The sequence below is a fragment of the Balaenoptera borealis genome (genome assembly GCF_965194805.1).
Source record: "Balaenoptera borealis genome assembly, chromosome: X".
Taxonomy (NCBI): Eukaryota; Metazoa; Chordata; class Mammalia; order Artiodactyla; family Balaenopteridae; genus Balaenoptera; species Balaenoptera borealis.
Window position 1 is genome coordinate 105,760,624 of NC_138881.1, and position 19,925 is coordinate 105,780,548.

Below are 19,925 nucleotides of genomic sequence, written 5' to 3' on the forward strand. Positions count from 1 at the left end.
GAGCCCTGGTCTGGGAAGATCCCACATGCCGCGGAGCAACTAGGCCCGTGAGCCACAACTACTGAGCCTGTGCGTCTGGAGCCTGTGCTCCTCAACGAGAAAAAGGCCGCAATAGTGAGAGGCCCGTGCACCGCGATGAAGAGTGGCCCCCGCTCGCCGCAGCTAGAGAAAGCCCTCGCACAGAAACGAAGACCCAGCACAGCCATAGATAAATTAATAAATTAATTAATTTTAAAAAAATTAAGAACATAATTATGCAAATAAAGTTGAAAATTTGGATGAAAATTTCTAGGAAAAGATAAATTAGCAAAAATGGAAAACTTTGGAATATGATAATGTCATTTCAAAGTTCATCCATGTTCATCAAAAAAATAAATAAATGTATGAGGCTCTCCAGGTTAAAAAAATCTGCACAAAGGAAAGTAGTGAGGAGAAATTTGTCTTCATTTTTATGAAGCTACTGTAATTACAACAATATGGTATTGTTGCCAGAACAAAGAGACTCATAGAATGGAATAGAAAATCTGGAAAGAAACCCAAGTATATATACAATAATTTAGCTTTAGCTGGCATTTAAGGTCAGTTAGGAAAAAAAATATTAAATAAATGATACTAGTGATGTTACTTAATGATATACTCAAAAAAACCCTTAAGTCCTTCTTCAAACAAAAATAAATTTTTGTTGATTCAAACCAAAGAAGTACTAGAATATTGAATGTATTTTATTAAATTGGAATGAGACAGGCCTTACTAAACTTGACAACAAAACCGAAAATGGTTAAGATATAGATTAGTTAAGTGACCATATAACAAACTTAAAAACACTTCTATATGTCTAAAAACAACCAAGAACAAAGTTTAAAAACAAGGTTTAAAACAAACAACTGGAAAAATACATACCTATGACAGACAGAGGGAAAATCATTTTTTCCAGATTTATTGAAACATGATTGACAAATAAAATTGCATATATTTAGGTTGTACAATGTGACTTTTTAAAAAGTTTGCAACATGATAATTTAATATATGTATGCATTGTGATATGATTAGCACAATCAAGTTAATTTTTTACACATCCATCACATCACTGTTACCCTTTTTTGTGTGTATAGTGAGAACACTTAAGATCTACTCTCTTAGGAAATTTCAAGTATACAGTACAGTATTGTTAACTATAATCAGCATGCTATTATTAGAGCCCCAGACCTTATTCATTTTGCAACTGAAAGTTTACACCCTTTGACCAGCATCTCCCCATTTTCCCTCCATCCAGCCCATGACAACCATCATTCTACTCTCTGCTTCAGTGAGTTCAACTTTTTTAATATGTGTGAGATCACACAGTATTTATCTTTCTTGTGTCTGGCTTATCTCGCTTAGTCTAATGTCCTCCATGTTCATCCATGTTGTTGCAAATGGCAAGATCTCCTTTTTTGTATGGCAGAATATTATTCCATCGTATGCATATACCACATTTTCTTTAATTTTAATTTCTTTAATTTCTTTAATTTTCTTCTCATTTGTCTCTCCATGGACACTAAGATTGTATCCATATCTTGGCTACTGTGAATAATACTACACTGAACATGGGATTGCAGATATCTCTTAGAGATACTCATTTAATTTCCTTTGGATATATACCCAGGAGTGAAATTTCTGGATCATCTGCTGGGTCTATTTTCTATGTTTTGAGGGAACTTCACACTGTTTTCCATAATATCTATACCAATTTACAATACCAACAACAGTGTGCAAGGGTTCCCTTTTCTCCACATCCTCCCCAACACTTATCTCCTGTCTTTGATAATAGCCATCCTAAAATGTGTGAGGTAATATCTCATGGTCTTCATTTGCACTTCTGTGATGATTAGTGATGTTGAACATATTTTCATGTACCTGTTGACTATCTGTATGTCTTCTCTGAAAAATGTGTATTTAGATCCTTTGCTCATTTTTAATTGGGTTATTTGTTTGTTTATTCATTTGTTTTGACAATGAGTGATGAGTTCTTTACATATTGTGGTTATTAACCCTTTACCTGATATTTGGTTTGCAAATATTTTCTCTGTTTCCATAGATTGCCTTTTCATTTTACTGATTGTTTCTTTTGCTGTGCAGAAGCTTTTTAGTTTGATGTAGTCCCATTTGTTTATTTTAGCTTTGGTTTTCTGTGCTTTTGGTGTCTTATCCAAAGAATCATTGCCAAAACCAATTTAAAGGAGTTTTTTTCCTTTTTTTCTAGGAATTTTAGGTTTCAAATCTTAAGTCTTTAATGAATTTGGCATTATTTTTTTGCCTATGGTATAAGATAGGGGTCTGATTTTATTCTTTTGTATGTGGATACCAAGTTTTCCCAGTACCATTTATTGAAGAAACTATCCTTTCCCCATTGTGTGTTCTTGGTGCCCTTATCAGATATTAGTTTACTGTAAATGCATGAGTTTATTTCTGGGCTATCAATTCTTTCCATTGGTCTATGTGTCTCTTTTTATTCCAGTACTATACTGTTTTGACTACTTAGCTTTGCAGTATAGTTTGAAATCAGGATGTGTGATGCCTCCACCTTTATTCTTTTTTCTCAGGATTACTTTGACTATTCAGGGTTTTTTGTGGTTCCATATGAATTTTACCACTGTTTTTTCTATTTCCATGAAAAATTCCATTGTAATTTTGATAGGGATTAAATCTGTAGATCACATTGGGGTAGTATGGACATTTTAACAATATTAATTCTTCCAATCCAGGATCATGGGACATCTGTCCATTTATTTGTGTCTTCTTCAGCTTCTTTCATCAATGTCATACTTTCAAATTCACATCTTTCACCTCTTGGTTAAATTTATTAGTAAGTATTGTTTTCTTTTTTATGCCATTGTAAATGGGTTTGTTTTCTTTATTTATTTTTCAATTTGTTGTCAGTGTATAGAAACACAAATGATTTTTGTATATTGATTTTGTATCCTGCAACTTTACTGAATTTGTTTATTAGTTCGAACAGTTTTTTGGTGGAGTCTTTAGGTTTCCTTTATATAATATGATGTACCCTGCAAACAGAGATAATTTAATTCCTTCCTTTCCCATTTAGATGCTTTTTATTTCTTTTTCTTGCCTAGTTCCTCTGGTTAAGGCTTCCAATATTAGGTTGAATAGAAATGTCCAGAGGGGGCACTTTTGTCTGGTTCCAGATCTTAAAGAAAAAGCTTTCAGCTTTTCACTGTTGAGTATAATGTTAGTTATGGCTTGTCACATATGGCCTTCATTATGTTGAGGTTCATTCCTTCTATAACTAATTTGTTGAGAGTTTTTTTTTATCATAAAAGGATGTTGAATTTTGTCAAATGATTTTTCTGCATCTATTGAGATGATCCTATGTTTTTATCCTTCATTCTGCTAATGTGGTATATCATATTTGTTGGTTTGTTTATGTTAAACCATCCTTGCATATCAGGGATAATTCCAGTTGATCATGGTGTATGATCCTTTTAATGTGCTGTTGAATTCAGTTTTTTAATAGATTTTCAGGGTTTTTGCATCTATATTCGTCAGGGATATTGGCCTATAATTTTCTTTTCTTGTAATGTCCTTGTCTGGCTTTGGTATCAGGATGATGCTGGCCTTGTAAAATGAGTTTAGGAGTGTTCCCTCCTCTTTAATTTTTTGGAAGAGTTTGAAAACATCTTTTAAATGTACGTGAAAGCCTACAAAACAATGAGGAAAAAAAATGGACCAAAAATTAGTAAATATTGCAAATAAAAATGCAAATTATCAATAAATATTTGAAAAAAAATTCACCTCACTATAAATTAAGTTAAAACAATAAGATACCTTAAAAAATCTGTTAGACTATCAAAAAAATTTTTTAATGTATTAGCAAGGATGGCAGGAAGTAGAAATTCATTATTGGTAAAAAGCAAGCTGGTAAAAAATTTAGGTAGGGTAATTTAGTTACTTACATATTTAACCTAATTATTCTGCATTTATTAGATAATCCTAAATCAAAGATTATACAGTTCGAATATCCAAAATGCTTATTCAATTCTCCATTCTTAACATTCATACACACACACACACACACACACACACACGTTAACATGCATACACACACACACAGACACACACATACACAGAAACATAGAGAAGAGAATGTGACAAGATGTTAACAGTGCTTATTTCTGGGAGGTGTTTTATGGTTAGATTGCCTTTCTTCTTTATTAACTGATTCTAACAATGATTATATATTACTTTCATAAAAATAAAACCATTCTCATTTCAAAATATAGTTTATGTTATACATACTGATTGATCTTTTTTTTTTGCAGAAAGTGAAAATTTTCTTTAATTGAATTTCATATATATGTATATAATCATGCCAATTAAAAAATTAAAGAGATTAAAAATTAAAAATAAAATAAATGTTAAGATACAAAAGAGGAAAAAGTAATGGATTGATACTTTTAAATTACATTACTGTATTTTTATTTTTTATTTTTTTTTTAATTTTTATTTTTTTAACTGATTGATCTTTGATAATACTTTTTAATCATGGAGCAATGTACAAGGTGCATTCATGCACATGGCATTTTTGCTTCACAGTTGTTCCATAAATTGATTTGGGCTGGAATAATCATTAGTTTCATTTTACAGAATGCAAAATTTCCCAAGAAAATCATTCCAATTGTACATAATGTGAACCACAGTGTGACAAGAGAAAAGATGGACAAATACATGCATTATGATTAAATTTTATTCTCTGATGCTTCAGATATTAGGGATGTTTTGCAATCAACAGTGTCCTCTATGAAGTCATCGAGAGTTTTCACTCTGGCCAAATTCAACTTACATTTGACCGAGGCACTCTTTCCCTCTAAAATTGAACTTGTGGTTTTTTAAAGGAAAATGTGACAGGCAGGTTTGAGTAAGTTTCCATGAACTCATCCAAACAGCTGAAAGCTGTACTATAATATAAATACACACTTTCCCCATCATCTTGGTATATTGATTTAAGTACTTAATAAATATGCATAATTTACATTTCTAAGGCTTAATAAATTGAGTTAAAACCAAAATGATTTGAGGCAAATATGATTTGCATCTCTTATTTTTAGTTCCCTGTCAGGTCATACATTAATTCACTAAATGGACATTGAGCAGAAAATTTCTTATTTGGAGCGGCTAAAATATACTATTTATATTAATGACTTAATAACATTTAAATAAGTCTTCTAATGCACCAGATGAAAGCCAAGTTCTGTTTTTAAAAGATGAGAAAAATTCAAAAATAGCAGAGAAAACAAACAGAAGATTTGAAAATATGCTAAAGTTACACCAATATAAAATCTACTTTAATTTGAAATGTGAAGGAAAAGCCAAAAGCCACAACTAAATCATAGAAGAACCCAAAGTGTGATGAGTAACCAGAAAAATAACTCACAGAGCTATGTGTCTACTTTATTCTTTACTATCTATAACCTACTTTAATAGGCATTTTACATTTAAAATTATGTAAATATTAAGCAAAGTTTATTTTACAGTAAACATGCCTGATTCTCTGTAGAAAAGAAATAGAATTGATCTTCAGTTTATATGTACCTTCTATTTTTCTTCATTATCAAAGGACTGATCCTTTCTCATTTTTTCAATAAAATCATAGACATTTTTAAAAGACTGAGGTTAGGGGTACAGACTGAGACTGTGGGGAAAAATGTTAACTGTTGTAATAAGAGGACCATAATTCAGGGCCTTGACCTCCTTACAAGTGTGTGATAACTCACAGAGCTATCCCCCATATCATTATTGATTATTGATGGGAAAACCCTATTGACATTATTTCGGAAGAATTTTAAATGTTTTACTGGGGACTTCCTCATGTTAATTTGTAACAAATAGTCCCAGATATGCATAGTGAGTCAGTACAGAGATAAAACTTGCCAGTACCACTACCATTACCACTCTCTGTAGTGAAACCACAGAGCGGATTCTGGGATAGGATCAATCTACATTGACTACAGTGAGAATAGAAGATTTAGTGTAATTAATATGACACTATTGAAAATGGTTTGGCAAATTTAATACTAAATTAAAAATAAATTTTAAAACCTTAACTTTAAGACTAACAGAATCACAAAGACGAAAATATACTTTTAAAGTAAACTTGCATACTATGATAAAGAAAAATTAATTCACTTTCTATTTTTCTTTGTAAATGAATATTCAGTTTTCCACTTTATTTTCGTATAACAATTTCATTCAGTACAATGATTATTGAGCACCTACCACAATCTAGGAACTGTTAGATATTATAAATGCCTCTAGCAATGAGAAATTTTCTGATCTTTTCACAGTATATACAAATATCGTATCGCTATGTTGTACATCTGAAACTAATGTAGTGCTATATGTTGCTTATATCTCAATTTTTTAAAAAAAGAATGAAAAGAAAATTTCCCTGTCTTTTAGAATTAAGTCCAGCTGGGAAGACAAACATGCCCTCAAATTATAATAAAATAAACTCAGTGACAGGATAAAATTTACGGTGACCTGATAACACTGAAGATGATGTGAATAGGGAAATAGGAAAGACTTCAGAGATGACATGATATTTGGTATATATCTTGAGGCGTGAGGAATTTTCTAGGTACACAAGAAGATGGATAGATAATCCAGGCAAAAGGATAATTTTTTGAATTTTTATTTAATTGATTTTTATTAAACTTGAATATTTCTGTTTATAAGCTCATTTTCTTTACCTGTTTGAAAAAAGTTCACTTATAGAAGTATTTTTAGATACATACTATGTTCTAGGAGCTAGATTTGAGGTATTTGTTGTTTTATTGATTTTTAAGAACCCTGTATGTATTAAGGAAAATATTTCTTCATCATATCATGGAAATTTTTTCCGCAATTTTTTATTGGCCTTTCATTTTTTTTTTTAATTTATTTATTTATTTTTATATTTATTTTTGACTGTGTTGGGTCTTCGTTTCTGTGCAAGGGCTTTCTCTAGTTGCGGCAAGTGGGGGCCACTCTTCATCGCGGTGCGCGGGCCTCTCACTATCGCAGCCTCTCTTGTTGCGGAGCACAGGCTCCAGATGCGCAGGCTCAGTAGTTGTGGCTCACGGGCCTAGTTGCTCCGCAGCATGTGGGATCTTCCCAGACCAGGGCTCGAACCCGTGTCCCCTGCATTGGCAGGCAGATTCTCAACCGCTGCGCCACCAGGGAAGCCCCTGGCCTTTCAATTTTTAAAAATTATTTTCCCTTCCTTTTCTTTCCTTTTATATTATTTTATATTTTGATGTCAAGTTATTCAAATGCTAAATATCAATGCCATTGTTACCCTAGATGTTAGGCTTAAAAAGGATTTCCCTACTCCAAATTTATATAAACTTTCATCTATTATTTTCCTTTTAAGAGACAATTTTAAAAATGTAATAATATAAGAATATAAAAAGAAAATATAGAAACTTAATACCCCACCAATCCCTGTGTCCTCCATTCCCCAATACCTGGAAATGAACTTTTACAGTTTGGGATTCATTATTTTGAAACACACACACACACACACACACACACACACACTGAAGTTGGTTTCGTTTTTCTTTTCACACAAAACGGAGCCTTACAAACATTGTTTTCATTGTAATATTAGAAGTCAGAAACAAAAAGGGATTAGGTAAAAACTCAGCCAGATATAAAATGAGCTTGTAGTCTTTATAGCTATCTGTGTATCTTAGGACAGCAAAAGGTCAGCCAGAATAGAGCCATATTACCAGTCTGCAGTGCCCCTGCTTTTACGTAGCACAGAGTTGGTCCAATGTGTATAGAGCTGCAGGGTCCTTTCTCTGAATTAGCTGTGCACCTGGCCTGTTTCCCAGAATTGCTGACATGATCAAGATTGGCCTGCCATCTTATAACTGCTTCCAAATCTAGTCACTGTGAGCTAAGAGGCCTCTTCCAATTATTTCCAAAGTATAGAGATGTGGGAGCAGAGTGAATCTTACTCTTTACATTAAGTGAACCATATTTTGGGGGACCTTTCTCTCAATCCAGCCTCTCCTGACTCAGGCATTTCTGACATATGAATGTCATTGGTACCAGAGAGAGTACAGATACTTTTTAAATATATTCTATATTATTTTGGTAATTTGAATGGAAATTCTGAGATTGGAATGGGAGGAATTAAAATGCTCAAATTTCTCAGCTGAATGAGAGGTCTTCATTTGAATTTTAGAACGTTAATCTATCGTGACTAGAATATCACCTCTCTCTATCTTTACCTTCCTAATTTCAACCCTGACAGAGATTCATTCAACAAATAAATTGCTTGGTTTGGAATTATTTCGACTGATTTATTGCATGTTGTCAATCTATACATGAAACGTTTCTAGCAATATCAAAATATATCACATCCTTAATGACTACAGCCTGTTATTTATATTTAATTAAGACAGAATTTAAAGATACCTGAAAAGCGTTCCTGGACTCAATTCCAATGGTTGTTACCTGACCTACTGATTATAAGACAGGTTCCCATGACTCCCTCCTTAGGTTTGATTAATTTGCTAGAACTGCTCACAGAACTCAGGAAAACCAGTTTACTCACTAGATTACCAGATACAAATCAATAGTCAGATGAAGAGATACACAGAGCTGAGGTCTGGAACAAAGGAGCTTCTGGTTCCCCCACATGGAAGCTCTTCAAAAAGGGCCAAAAAGCTGTCATGTGAGGTTTTTATGGAGGCTTCATTACATAGTCATAATTGATTAAATCATTGGCCAATGGCAATTGCTTCAACCTCAAACCCCTCTCCCCTCCCCAGAGATCAGGGGAAAGATCATGTGAGCACATAGTGGCTTTCCTTCTGAAAGTCAGGAAGAGAGCTGTCACCAGAAACTGAATTTGCCACACATTGATCTTGGACTTCTAGCCTCCACAACTGTGAGAAAATAAACTTCTGTTGTTTAAGCCACCCAGTCTGTGGTATTCTGTTACAGCATCCCAAACTGACTAACATAGGTACTGATTAGCAATATTCTGGGCATTTTATATAAATCAAAGACTTAGGTTAAAAGGTTTCCTACACAACCTGTGCAAATCAATTTTTGGATAAACAATATTTTTCCAGTGTCTCTAATTTTACAGATACTTTAATTTCTGATTGTTAGTAGCTCAAAGCAGACTGCATATCTAAGTTCATATTCCAGCCACTTATTATAATACTATGGTGACCTTGGTTAACTTAAACTCTGTTTGCCTCAATTTCCTCATTTGTTTGATAGAAATAATAATTCCTACCTCATAAGGTTGTATGAGGAGTAAATGAGTTAATACATGGAAAGCACTTAGAACAGTGCCTGATACATATTTAATACTATCATTATTATTGTTGTTGTTGTGATGATTATTATTATTCAGATGATAATGAATTGAAATAAGGATAAAGAACTACACAAAAGAGGAACACAAAAATAGGTATAAACAAAGCAAACTGGTATAGTGTTTTACATGTAATGGTCATTCAGTGAAGTCTGTGTAAGTGAAAAGTCTAAGGAAATTAGAAAGTGGTATAAGGAGCCTACTAGTAAGGGGACATTTCTAGACAAATTAGAGGTAACCAAGTGTGGAGAAACTACTCTTTGATGAATATTAATCACACATTGTGAAGTCAGATTGATTCAAACATGTTTTAGATTAATGGTTCTCAACTCCTGCTACATAATGAATTAACCTGGGGAATCTTAAAAAGTTTCTGGAGCCTGGGTCCTACCCTTAAATTTTCTGGTCATATTTGGTGTCCAAACACTGGTATTTTTACTTTTTAGTCCCGTCAGTTGATTATAATTAGCAGCCAGGATGAAAATCCGCTTCTAGGATAATGGTCTCGGATCAGCAGCATCAGTATCACCTGAGAGTTTGTAAGAAATGCAAATTCTTGGGCCCCACCCCAGACCTACTGAATCAGAAACTCTGGGAGTGGGACCACCAATCGTGGCTTACCAGAAGCCCCAGATGATGCTGGTGTACACTAACATTTGAGAACCACTATTTTAGAGTGTTCTGAAGTAAAATGCTTTGTCTCTTCAAGAAGAAATTGGCTTAAAAATGCATGAATATAATATAACCTGGATAATAAAAGATAGATCAAAAAACTTTAAAATATCAGTAAAGATATAGAATTCAAAATACAATGAATAAGCTTAATCTGCTTAATCTAATAAGCATTGATAAACCCCAGCAAGCAAAGGATACCCATTATTTTCAAGTGCATATATATAATATTTGAGAAATGCAATTTTCAATAGATTTCAAAAATCCATATCACGAGATCACATTCTCTGACCACATCTCAATAAATTAGAAATAGATAACTAAAAGATAACAACAATAAAACCCCAACAAAAAATAAGTTTCTTACGTTAATATAAATTTAGATTGTTTAAAAAATGTTATTTTAGAACTGCATACGTTTTATTATATATATTTATAGCTATGCATTATATATAATAAAATATCTCTAAGTTTTGTGGTATATATAATATGGTTCTATGTTATATTTAATATAATTATAAGAAATGCTTAGCAATTAAGGCATATTTAGAGTTTATTTTTAAAGGAGTTGAAAAGCAGGGTTAAAATATTTTGTCAGGTTCATCAGAGCACATTGACTATGGGAAGGTATTCAATTTCGATGACATTTTTTCTTATCATGCCAAAATGAAATATTATTGAGAGATTAGCAAAGTGTAAATATTTTACAAACAATGAATTATGGGTACAGTTAGGAAAAAACATGTGGCATATCATCAGTGACTTCCTATAAATAAATGACAGATTTGGTGTACTAAAGTTTACAGCATTTTAGTATATGCTTTAAATCTCTACTAGTTTATAATGGAAAGTGTTCATATTTTCTGAATGGCAATTTGAAATAAGCAGCATTCAAGTGATAGGACTTGCCAGTAAAAATATCAAGAGTGAACATTATGACTACGAATATTAATTTTGAAGTGTAGATTTTAATGATAAGAAATGTATTTTTTTAATTAGGAATAAATCTGACTTACATTCTTTTTTATACAAAAGACAATACTAAAAAGGTTAAATCCATTAGTTCAACAAACATTTATTGAGCACTTAAAACTCTGTGCCAAGCACCCTTCTAGGCACTGTTGATACATTAGTGTACAAGCCAGGTTGTACATTTTCGTGGGGAAGACAGGTATAATTCAAGTAATTAAATGAATGCCTTAATTATAGAGGGTGGCAAAGTGCTCAGAAGGAGGTGAACAGGATTCTGTGATAAAGAGGTTTAGGGTCAGGTGGTGGTATTTTCTTGAGGGGACATCAGAGAAAGACTCTCTGGGTAGGTGATATTTGAACTGAGATGTGAATAACTACAAGTCAATCATGTAAAGATTTCAGGAAAGTGTTTCAGGTTGAGGGAAGAGCATTTGCCAAGGCCATAAGCAGGACTTAGCTTATTATGTGTGAGGAACTGGAAGAGGTACATGTGTCTGAAACGGAGAGTGGGATACAAGTCGAAGTTTGGGGGACAGTTCCTATAGGGTTTTATGGGCTATGATAAAAGGGTTAGGATTTTATTCTAAATGCAATGGAAAGCAGATATAAATATATCCAATGTATATTTGAAACATCATTTTATTGCGATATGGAAATAAAGGAATGGAGGGACCAGCATACCAAGCAGGGACCAGTTAGAAGGTCACTTGTAGCTCACATGAAACGTGAGAATGTATTGGTCTTAGTGACAACTTAAACATCTGGTTAATATAGTATTTAAGGTATAACGGAACTTAAAAAATAATTCTTGTAATTTTTTTTTCCAAAAGAAGAGACAAGCGTCAGATGAATGTGACCTTCCCAAAGTCAACCAGAGAATTAGTAGCAGACATAAGACTAAAGTCCAGATCTCCTGACTCTTATAACAATAATTCTGTCTCCCAGTTTCTTATTCCCTTTACAAATCACAACCATTCCTTTGGGAGTGAACACAAAATCTGAGTTCAATAATATGTTGGCATATTGTTTTTAAGAATATACAGAAAAGAAAATGTTCTCTGGGAAAGGTGGGGGGAAGGATAAATCAGGAACTTGGGATGAACATATGCACACTACTATACATAGATAGATAACCAAAAAGGACCTACTGTATAGCACAGGGAACCCTACCCAATATTCTGTGATAACCTATATGAGAAAAGAATCTAAAAAAGAATGAATATATGTATATGTATAACTGAATCACTTTGCTGAACACCTGAAACTAACACAACATTTTAAATCAACTATACTCCCATTAAATTAAAATATTTAAAAAAAGAAAATGCTCTCTTACTAGAAATATTTAATACACTCAATGATTTAGACTTAAAGAAAGCAAAAGGAAAATTTTTTTAACCTATAATCTGTATGAAAAAATAAAGTCACTGGATATTAATGCAGTGCTACCTTACTTGAAATATCGGCACTAATTAGTTCAGACTTAGTGGGCTTGATCCTATTCACACTGAGGAGAGCTAGCATGCTTGAAAATTAAATATAACTTTAAAAATACATTGAGTTTTCTTCTTAAATAATGCCTTCCCCACTCTCCATCCTGAGAAAACAGAACCTAGTCTTTTACGACTTAAATTAAAAGAATAAAGATAATGTGGGAATGGAATATTTTGATACTGTTATATGATAGATCATTAAGCTACCATTTTGGTGCCTGGGTGGTTCAGTGGTAGAATTCTCACCTGCCATTAAGCTACCCTTTATTTTACATGCAAATAATCTTTGCTCTTATCCCTCAAGTATACGAGATAAATTTTCCAAAGTAGAATTATTTTTTAAACTTCTGCATAAAGTCTTTTAAAGCAGGTGTAATTAACATTGTCAAAGGCGAATCCCATTCTCACTGTATGATCCTGTAATTTGCTTATTTCTATCATGATAAAAAAGTGTTCCATTAAGCCTTAACAAATCTAACACTTTTAATAGATTCTTGAGACCTTCACCTCTTACTGTTACCAGAACAAGAAGTGAAAACAACAAAAAAAAGTGATTTAGAGATTGTCTGTTGTTATTCAAATCAATCTCTTCCAGTAGCATGAGTAATCACCTAGTCCTCTAGCTGTGCAAGGCCACTTACTATAATAATTATTTCATGTGGTCAAGAGTTGTTAATAAATACAATAAAGATCTAGTCAAACATCTAAATTTTTCTTAAATAAATATAAATTGAAAATAAATAGGTTATAAGATGTTTATATCATAAACTGTAGTAGATCAAATATTGTTCTTTTAAAAGAATATTTTCCTGTGTCTTGGGTACATATTCACTGGGGACATAACCAAGATATTGCCAGAGCTATCATAAGAACCTAACCTCGCTTCCCGTAAGGACATATTTTCTTTAGTTCCCAGCCGATGAGTACTTCAACCTGAAGCTGGAGGAGGTTACCTAAATCAGAAATAGCCTTTAATCTCTGCAAGTGCTCTTTTGGGAATCTCTCTTCAGTTTAAAGATCAAGAAAAATAAGCTACTCGTGATTTCAGATTTTCGATGCAATTAAATATACTTAAGAATCAATAACCAAAACATTATGGAAAGATAATTTTACTCTCCTAAATTCCATCCTTTTTAACAACCAGAAATTTTAAATTCTTCTGTATGAGTACAAGATGGGAAAGTTTAATATATAAGACTTAAATATCAGAAAAATATAGGCATATATTTAACTAATCTCTAGATACGGAAAAACTTGCTACACAGAAAAGCGATGAATAAATTGCAAAGGACTGGCTTATGGGAGAATCAATATATATAATCTTTTTTTAAAGTATCATATCTATTAGTAGTTCTATCTGCTTCTTAGAATCTGTCCTAAAGAAACAATTTGAAGTGCAACAAAGATTTAAGCACAAGGTGGACAGTTGCAATATCATTTATGATCACAAACAGATCCACAATGACCATCAATATTGGAATCTCATTTTTAGCTTGAAAATTCAAGCAAATTTTAATTTATATTAATAATAATTATGTTTGCTTTTAATATGAAAATCATGTCTCAGACCAGTAACCGTCATTAAAATTGACTTTGAATGTTTTATGTGCTTCCTTCTGGACTTCGTTTAGACTTACATTGTTTCTGGCATAATTGAAATTACTATAAATAAAACATTTTTAACTTTTAAAGTAAACTTTTTATTTTAGAATATATTTAGATGTATTAAAAAATGGCAAAGATGGTACAGAGTTCTCATGTACAATACATCCAATTTCCCTTATTATTAACATTTTACATTTGTCTATTGATAGTATATTTTTTATAATTAATAAGCCTATATCGACCATTATTATTAACAGAATCTCACTTTATTCAGATTCGTTAGGTTTTAGCTAATGGTTTTTTTCTCTTTAAGATCCCATCTAGGATATTTTACTACACGTTATCATCTCTTAAGACTCCTCTTGGCTGTGACAGTTTCTCAGACTGTGCTTGTTTTTGATGACCTTGGCAGTTTTGAAGAGTACTGGCCAGATATTTTGTAGAATATCTGTCAGCTGGGACATATCTGATGTCTTTTCTCATGGTTAGTGTGCTGGGTTGAATAATGGCCCCAAAGATATCCATGTCCTAGTCCCTGGAACCTGAGAAGTTAACCTTATATTGCAAAAAGTAATGTGCAGATGTCATTAAGTTAATTTTGAAATGGGGAGATTATCTCTCTTATCAGGTGAGCCCTAAATGTAACCACAAATGCCCTTATAAGAGGGAGGCAGAGGGAGATTTGACTCCAGAAGAAGAGAAGGCAACGTGACAACAGAAACAGAAGTCAAGCAATGCTGGCAGTCACAAATTATCCCATGGAGCCCCCAGAAGGAACCAACACTATTGAACACTTGACTGTAGCCCCATAAGACTCATTTTGGACTCTGGCTCCAAGAACTGAAAGAGAATACACTTCTCTTGTTTGAAGCTGCTAAGTTGCTGGTAAATTGTTACAGTAGTCTTGATTATCTAGCTGAGGTGGTGTTTATCCGAGTTTTCCACTGTAAAGTTTCTTTTTTTTTTTAATTATTATTTTTTTAATGTTTATTTATTTATTTATTTATTTTCTTATTAGTCATCCATTTTATACACATCAGTGTACACATGTCAATCCCAATCTCCCAATCCATCACACCACCACCACCACCACCCGCCGCTTTCCCCCCTTGGTGTCCACACGTTTGTTCTCTACTTCTGTGTCTCAATTTCTGCTCTGTAAAGTTTCTTTTTAAAACCTCTTTCCAAAAAAATAAATAAATAAAACCTCTTTCCATACTGTACTCTTTGGAAGGAAGTCACTATCTGCGGCCCATACTTAAGGAGTAGGGACCTCTGTACTTCCTTGAGGGGATACTTTCTGCATAAATTATTTGGAATACTTCAGAGAAGATCGATGTCTTCCCCCATTTATTTATATTAGTATGAACTCATGGCTATTAATTTTATACTTTGGGTTATAACCCAACACTAATTTATTTTGTTGCTCAAATTCATCCAGTTTGACCATTTCAGGAACCATTTCAGGAGACTCCTCTGTCCATTTAATATACACTCATCGATGTAGATTTTTTTGACAACTTCCTTTCTTCATTTCTTGCAGTACAAGGTGCTCCGACTCATGTTGTACATTTCCTGCCCGAGTCCAAGTTTCAACCCTTTCTCCAAGAAACCAAGATCTGGGTACTAGGTGTACTCGTTGTTATTAGGCTGTCATTGCTTCTAGGCCTTCTTAGCTGAAAGAGAAAGGAAATATATGTGTGTATACTATATTTTATATACACACATAACTGTAAATATTTCTGTGTGTAACCCATCTGTAACTATATTATGCTAAACATGGGTTCATACAGATGTCTCTGACTCTAGTTTGTTACCATATCTATCATTCCTCCTCCCCTTGCTTATCTGTAACCTCCCATTTCAATTGTGAGAAACCTGGCTCCCACCATTCAACATCCATGAGTTTACTTGTCTAGTTCCCATATATATATATATATATATATATATACACACACACACACATACCAGAATTGTTATCCCATATCCCTGTGGGGGAAGTCGTTATCAACTAGAGTACACTGATTATGAACATTTCCTTTTGCCTTTAATCTTACAGACTCCAGTCATTTCTAAAATTACTTAAGTCAATATCTTATTTCCCCACCTCCTTCAGTGAATTAGTTTCATACATTTGTAATAAACTAATATTATTTATCACATTTTTCATTTCATCCTCATGAACTCCTAAATTATTTTTTAAAGTGTGCATATGTTAAGGTTTGCACTTTGTACTGTAATGTTCTACGGGTTTTGACAAATGTATGGTGATATGTATTCACCATTATTGTATCATACAGAAGAGTTTCACTGTACTAACAATTTCTTGTGCTTCACTTTTTCAAGTCCCCTCCCCCAACCCCAACTCATGGCAACCACTGGTTTTTTAATATCTCTATAACTTTGCCTTTTCTAGAATGTCATGTAATTAGAATCATACAGTATGTAGCCTTACGTGACTGGCTTCTTTCACTTAACAATATACATTAAGATCATTTGTGTTTTTTATGGCTTCTTAGCTTGTTTCTTTTTTAAAATTTGTATTGGCTATAATTGCCATATAACATTGAATAAGTTTAAGGTGTCCATCATGTTGATTTGATACATTTATATATTGCAATATGATTACCACCATAGTGTTAGCTAAAACCTTCATCATGTCATATAATTATCATTTCTTTTTGGTGGTGGGAATAATTAAGATCTAGTCTCTTAGCAACTTTGAAGTTTATAATGCAGTATTGTCATCTATAATCATTATGCTGTGCATTAGATCTCCAGGACTTATTTATCTACTGGTTGCAAATTTGTACCCTTAAACTACGTCTCCCAAGTTCTCCTACCCACCAGCCCCTGGTAACTACCATTCTATGTTTTTACAAGTTCAGCTTTTTAAGATTCTATATATAAATATCATACAGTATTTGTCTTTCTCTGTCTTACTTATCTCACTTAGCATTATGCCCTCAAGGTCCACCCATGTTATTGCAAATGGCAGGATTTCCTTCTTTCTCATAGCTGAATAATATTCCATTGAATATATATATATATATATATATATATATATATATATATATATATATATATATATATATATACATACACCACATCTTTATACATTCGTTCATTGACAGACACAGGTTGTTTCTATATCTTGGCTGTTGTGAATAAGGCTGCAGTAAGCATAAAAGTGCATATATCTCTTCACTATCCTACTTTGGGTATATACTTTGGGATATACCCCAGAGTGGAATTGCTGGATCATATGGTAGTTTTATTTCTAATATTTTGAGGAATGTCAACCATAGTGGCTGAACCAATTTGCACTACCAACAGTGTTTAAGGGTTCCCTTTTCTCCACATCCAGGATTGTTTGTGTTCCTTGTTACTGAGTTGTATGTGTTCTTTATGTATTGTGGATACTAACCCCTTATTCAATATATGGTTTGCAAATATTTTCTCCCATTCCATAGGTTACCATTTTAATTTTTGATTGTTTCTTTTGCTGTGGAGGTTTTTTTTTTTTTTTCCTGAGAGGGGTCTGGGCTGGTTCGTTGGCTCTGCTGGTTCCACAGTCCTCACCAGTGTCTGTATGCCTATTACCTGATGCACAGGTGGGTGAGACACTTTCTAGGTCCCTTGGCATATGTACTAGATCCAACAGCTTTCACAAAGGCACTTTTGTTTGTGGATGGATGTATGATTTGTTGTTTAAAAAGGAGAGATTAAAAGAGGGAGCATCTTATGCTGCCATGATGCTGAGGTCACTATCCTGCAGCAGGTTCTCTTGAAGGGACAGTGTGACCACTGCACCTCCAACGAGGCCACAGTCCACCACTTATACTGCGCAGAGGCACTTCTCCATGCAAGTTCAGGGAAACAGCTCCTCCACAGTTGTCTTGAACCTCTATTCCTGATGAGATACTTAGAAGAGAGATAGTAGTGGAACAAACTAGAGCTCCTATTGTTGTAGTTGGTCTCAGATTCTCATCCTCTCCCTCCTCCACTATTCCTTCTAAATTGCCTTCATCCTTAGCTATCATCTCAAAGGTCTTGGGGTCAATGTGGTGTGACTCAAAACTTCATGCCTGAAGAGTCTAAGCCCTAGTAATCAGATCCTTGCCTGGTAGGAGTTGCTGCATGTGTCCATTTAGTTACAATGGGGCAAGGAAATACCAATAGGAACCCAAGTGGATCATCTGGAGCCCACGTATATTCCTCCCTGTCCCCACTGTGTAAGAGTGAACCTATTTCCTCTCTCTCTTGTTATCAGTGTCAGTTACTTCTGCCCCAAATAATAACTCCTCTTCTGGCTTCTTGCTCCCTCAACACAGAGTCCAAAGTGCCCTGGTGGCAGTTGTAGATTATAATTTATTGGCACAGAGCAAAAATGCACCCATTTTGGGACCTCTATCTCTGCAGATCCCAGAGTTGCAGGGACAGAAAGCACAAAGTCCTCTAGTGGGTCATTGGCAATGATGATACGCAGGTCCAGTCCTGCTTCTACTCCTTCATTCCTGGACCCATATGTATTCTTTCTACTGAGGACACAGTGCCACATAGAGGTCGATGCCACTCATAAGTCCTTTGGGCCACCTAACTTATGGCCAACCAGCCATAAATTTGGATATTCCTACAACCCACCCCTCAGGTTTAATAATTCACTAGAACAACCCACAGAACTCGGGAAAGTACTATACAGTTGACCCTTGAACAGCACAGGGGTTGGAGGCACCAACTCTTTGCACAGTCAAAATTCCTTGAACGACTTATAGTCAGTCCTCTGTATCCATGCTTCTTCCACATTCATGGCTCCAACGGTGGATTCAACCAACTGTAGCTCATGCAGTACTGTAGGATTTAGTTTTGAAAAAAAATCTATATATAAGTTGACCCATGCAGTTCAAAGGTCAACTGTACTTATGATTACAGTTTTATTATAAAGGGTACGACTGAGGAATAGACAAATGGAAGAGATGCACAGGGTAAGGTATGGAGAGATGGGGATGAGGGGCACATAGCTTCCTTGACCTCTCCAGGCACACCACCCTCCCAGAACATTGAGATGCTCACCAACCCAGAAGTTCCCTGAACTTCATTGTTCAAGAGTATTTAATGAAGTTTTATTATGTAAGCATGTCTAATGAATTCATTGGCCGTTAATGATTAAACTCAATCTCTAGCCCTTCATCTTCTGTGGAGGTTGAGGAGTGGGGCTGAAAGTTAACCTCTAATCATGTGCTTCATTTCTCTGGCAGCTAGCCCCCATCCTGAAACTATTTAAGGGCTGCCAAGAGTCACTTCATTAGCATGAACTCCTCCGGTATGGTGGAAAGCAGCTTGTTATAAATAACAAAAGACACTGGATCACTCAGGAAATTCCAAATGTTTGAGGAGTTCTGTGCAAGGGCCAGGGACAATAAATAGACCAAATATATATATATTTTATCATACCACAGGCAACCCGCTGATCTTTTCCCACAGTGCCCATATGGTAAAAGTATCATCAAAGTCAAAAGATACTGGCACATTACTGGAGTCCATTCACTCATTAATAATTAATTCAGTTCATTATATCCTGTGAAAATGTCTCCCAGGGTGGGCCAGTCAGATTCGCAGGCTTCCATTTGATCTTGTCAGGTTCCAAAAGCAAGTGTAGACTCAGTAATATATATTTTTACCTTTTCAAGCATCTGGTATATTTGAGCTAAGAGACAACGTCATCTCTTGCTCTGAGCCCCTTTCAAGGTATTAATCTAATATTGGATCTCCCTCTTACTTAACACATTTATTCAATCCTTTATCCTTAG